This window comes from Amblyomma americanum, chromosome 1, assembly GCF_052857255.1.
Source record: "Amblyomma americanum isolate KBUSLIRL-KWMA chromosome 1, ASM5285725v1, whole genome shotgun sequence".
NCBI lineage: Eukaryota > Metazoa > Arthropoda > Arachnida > Ixodida > Ixodidae > Amblyomma > Amblyomma americanum.
Genome location: NC_135497.1, coordinates 265,926,754 through 265,931,681, shown reverse-complemented (window position 1 = coordinate 265,931,681; position 4,928 = coordinate 265,926,754). Strand labels below are relative to the sequence as shown.

General features: G+C 50.4%; 1 pseudogene; it reads right to left on the bottom strand.

Annotated features, from left to right (window-relative positions):
- Positions 1-2,247: 2,247 nt before the first annotated feature.
- LOC144096896 (innexin shaking-B pseudogene) lies at positions 2,248-3,340 on the bottom strand (annotated as a pseudogene).
- Between the last annotated feature and the right edge of the window lie 1,588 nt (positions 3,341-4,928).

Here is a 4,928-nt window from a genome sequence, read left to right as displayed (position 1 = left end):
GACTGAGCGGTTCAACCGCACACTCATGATGTTGAATTCCAATGGGAGATCAGGAGCGCTCCGCCGGATCACAAACGAAGCGCGTAGTTCCGGCAGAGATCACTCCCTCCCATTTTGCCAACGGAATGCGTGCGTGCCCCAGCGGGAGCTGGGGCATTTCAGCTCTCCACGTTCAGGCAACAAGGCGGCGCCCGTCGAACCACGGCCTCTCGCTTCACCAGCCATTCGTCCTTATCGCCACTCTGTGTCTCACGTTCAGGGTAAACAAAAGGAGCACGAAGCTTTCGCTTTGTATGATGATGCCCGCACCACAAAATTCTAGTGATAAAACGCGGCAAATTTTCAGATTCCTTCCTTAATTACATAGCTGCGAGGCTTAGCGAGTACGCGTCGGTTGACGTCAGAAAGCGCAGGAGGTTCAAACGGTCAACGATTTTGGTCTCAAAAGCGCTCATAAAGAATTGACCATGGTGGAATTGACATCCTGATAAGACAATTTTTTTATTTGTGCGGACACGAACAAAACGAAGAATAATTACATTTGGGAGAATTCAATCCAAAAAAGTTCAAAAATACTGCTTGTATGTTGCCCGGATCCCCGCGTAGCGACGACAGGAAGGATGTAGCCGGTCATAACCGGAAGCAGATGCGGGAAAGTAAAGCGTTACGCGGGGTTCCGGTCAAATCTGCTGATTTCGGCGGAGCAAATATCGCTGCTCCCCGGATCGATCCGGGATCGACGTCTGATCCTGATCTGCCATTGGAACAGACAACTCGCGCTCCGATTTTGCCTTTGGATTACGATTACCCCCAACAGAGCAGAAAAACTTGAACCGGATCTGCCATTGGAATCCAGTGACATCATCATCATCATCAGCCTTACTACACCCACTGCAGGGCAAAAGCCTCTCCCATGTCTCTCCAATTAATCCTATCCTTTGCCAGCTGCTTCCACCCTTTGCCTGCAAATTTCTTAATCTCATCCGCCCACCTAACCTTCTGCCGCCCCCTGCTACGCTTACTTTCTCTTGGAATCCACTCCGTTACCCTTAAGGACCAGCGGTTATCTTGCCTTCGCATTACGTGCCCTGCCCAAGCCCATTTCTTTCTCTTGATTTCGACTAGGATGTCATTAACCCGAGTTCGTTCCCTCACCCGCTCTGCCCACTTCCGGTCTCTTAACGTTACACCTATCATTTTTCTTTCCATGGCTCGCTGCGTTTTCCTTAAGCTGAACTCTTTTCGTTAGCCTCCATGTTTCTGCCCCGTAGGTGAGTACCGGTAAGATAAAGCTGTTGTACACTTTTCTTTTGAGGGAAATTGGTAAACTGCCACTCATGATCGGCGAGAACTTGCCATATGCGTTCCACCCCATTCTTATCTTTCTAGTTATCTCCCTCTCATGATCCAGATCAGCTGTCACTACCTGCCCTAAGTAGACGTATTCCGTCAACTTCTAGGCTTTCGCTGCCAATTTTGAACTGTTGTTCCCTTGCTAGGCTAGGGAACAACAGTTCACAATTGGCAGCGACAACAACAGTGACATGCTCGCCATGAAAGTTGACACCGCCCACTCCAAATGGGACCAAGTGCTCCCTTTCGTCACGTACGCGTAGAATACGGCTACGCAGACAACGGCGGGGTTTTCTGCTTTCCTTCCCTATCGCCCTGAGCCTTGCGAGACCACATCACTTTCCGAAGCTCACCTGTATGCCGAAGAGTGCCGGCAACTTGCCAGCTCTTTCACTACACAGCTCCAATGGCATCAGAACCACCGTCTGGATTCCTCGGACCCTCCCACGTCATACTCATCTGGCGCCCTCGTTTGGCTCTGGGTGCCTTCCTCCACTCCCGGCCTCGCCACGAAACTGCTTTCTCGATATCACGGACGTTGCCGCGTTGTGAACAAACTTCTCTCGTGAATTACATCGTTGAGCCGCTCGCTCCCCCTTCGGACCACCGTCGCCGGGGGCGCGAAACTATGCACGTCAAGCGCCTCAGGCCTTATGATGCGCCCATGCTTTCCTCTCCTAAGTCGCAAGGATGGCTGCTTTTTCGGCGGGGAAGTAACTGTAATGAAACCGACCGGCAGGAGTTGAAGCAGCGCAGCGAAGAGTTAAACTAGGTAGACGAAGTGCAGCTGGGATTTCGAGTGACGCCTTTGCGTGTGTCCGTCGTGCCGCCGTTCGACCAACGCCAACCGACCTGCGCTTCGAATAAACTCCTTTATAAAAGCATTAATTTTTTTCAGATCGGCAGTGGGGCTGAATGCACAGCCAGCGGCGCCTCTATCAGCCTCCGCGAAAGTTCGTTCACTACCTGGCTGAAGTCTATCGAGTCCACGTTCTGGCCTACAAGGCCGAGGAGGAAGACGTCGCCAGCCGACATATGGCTGGCACGGCTGCCGAGATGCGCGCGTTGTCTGGGTAACGTCAGCCCAGCAGCTGACGCCTGAGGGGTGCGCTCAGCAGTAGCAGTACGCGGTAGATCACCGCCAGGGCGCCGGCGATCAGCAGGAGCGCGTACCAGAACCAGAGGAAGGCGAACAGCTTCTCGTTGAGGATGTTCAGCGGTAGGACGCAGATGGCCTCGCGGTTCTCGAGCGCGCCAGAGTCGTCGTACTTGAGGAACGAGCACATGGCGATCCGCGGGAAGGCCATCACCGCTGGGCTAACGAACTCACGGTCCTCACGGCGATGCCTGCGGACAAGGCTCCAGCCAGGTGAGGAGCGATCCTCCCAGCACGTAGTCCGTGAAGCCCACCTGAGCTACGACGTTGAAGACGCTAAGCGCCTCGCAGATGGGGCACTACACCAGGCAGCAACGGTTAATTGCTATTCATGTTGACCACCAAGAAGTCGACCATCTGCGACCGAGGGTCTGCTCGGTCGTGCGTGATCGCCGAGCGGATGTTGAGGGCGTCCATAATGGCGGGGACCTTGCCGCCTTCCCAGGCCTTCCAAAGCCAGCGCGGCGCGTTGAAGCAGAGCGCCTGGGCGAACATCAGGAAGCAGACCCACTGGTAGTAAGTGCGGTACTTGCGGTCGCCCCTGCCGGGTCCCGCTCCAGGATAGATGACGCTGCCATTGTACGAGACGTTGAACAGACTGCGCAGGCTGAACGTAGAATCGACCCAGCAGAAGGAGTTCACTACGCTCTCGGGCAGCGTCGGGCAGTAGCACTCAATGGGCGTGCCAGCGTATTCAATGGCAGTGAGGAGCATACAGAATGCCATCAGGAATGCCCCTATGATACCACTGTGCAAACCGAAGACGTTGCCATCGATGTGCACCATGCGCAGCTTGAAAAGCTTGCTCAAGTGGCCCAAAAGGTTGAGCATGACTGGTTCAATATAGACTTTGCTTAACGGTCTCAAAAATACGAGCTTCCATCTCAGTTTATTTTTCTTCTCTGGTATGAATCAAAACTTTCAACTAACAGAACGTAGGATTTAAATCATATGAATTCTAATGCATCAAGAAAAATTAACAGACACGAAAATACCTTCAGTATCTTTTTTGATCGGAAATTCTTCTCTTGAATATTGCAGAGGGCACTGAAGTAGGGTATGTAAGGATGAGCAAAGGTTTCCTGGTAGTATAAGGTAAGTGCAGAGTTTGGATTTTCTGATGTTTCGTGTGCTTGCATGCATGACTGTGGAAGCCTTTATTAAGCAGTACATAAAAATCTTTGCAAGATGTTATGACATATCTTGTGGGAGCACTACTGACCTGGAAGATAGCTAGAAGATGTATCAAGATGTCTAAAAATTTCTTGCAAGCAGCCAAAAGTTATCAAGACATTTATAAACGTTTGATAACCGTATCAGTGGCCAGTTGATATGTCTACATGACGGTTCATCTTGAAGATTACAAAAAGCCTGACAAACTTTTTTGGGGGTCTAGAAGTTATCTTTGGGTCAGCTACGAAACATCCTCTAAACACATTTTGTAGCTCAAATAGGTGGAGTATTAGCTGAGCTAGAAGACAATTACAGAACGTCTGAAAGGTATCTGGAAATATCTTGCAAGCCATTTATTCGATGTCTTCCCAACACAATTTTCAAACGTTCACAAACTGTTTGAAGATTCACTTAGGGCATCTTCAAGACGGGTTGGGCATCTAGCCAAGATTACTTCTTGTAGCCTGAAAGATGACAGTGTTCAGTGGGGTGACTGAAGTAATGCCGAGGTCAAGATGGCCGCCACGTTTCGGAGGAACACGTTGTGGACCCGAGTAAACATGTCCCGATGCAAGTATAGTTTACGTCTGGCCCTGAAAACCTCCTGTGCGTCGTCTGTCATGTGGACAGCACTATAGTTTTCCTAAGGAGGTGCGTGCAAACATCCGGTGTTCAACGTATACGTAATACTCCTAACCCTGCCTATGGGCTGCCGGGGCACTTAGCTCACAACCACCAAAGACCCGTTGACTATGCAGGACTACCTTACCTGCTAAGATGCGATAGTCGAACCACAACCCTTTAGTCCTCGCCGTATATTCTTTCTTATTGCTATAAAGAAGTCCATATAGAAATATTTGCCACAATCCCAGCATCTTTGCCCGTCATGGATAAGTCAGCAGCCCTTTGTGCCCTCTGAAAATACGATGGACCAGGGCAGTCGCCCTCCTGCTTGACCCAAGAAAGTGGGCTAAGATGTTGAACAAGCAGTTTTCAAACATGAATATTCCCACAAGCAGTCGCTTTGCTGCTCTTGCAAGCGACGTTAACGACTTTCCTGAACTCGCACGCCCCATTCCAGCTGCAGTGTACAGAGTGTTGTGCGCGTGTGCTTTCTCTTCTTTTATGGACTCAACACGCGCGCAGCCTGTATATATCTATTAATGTGTAAGTGTATTTTTGTATGTTACCTCTCCCCCTATCCTTTCTTACTGGCCCCTCACGTCTCTTAATTCATTTCTCAATT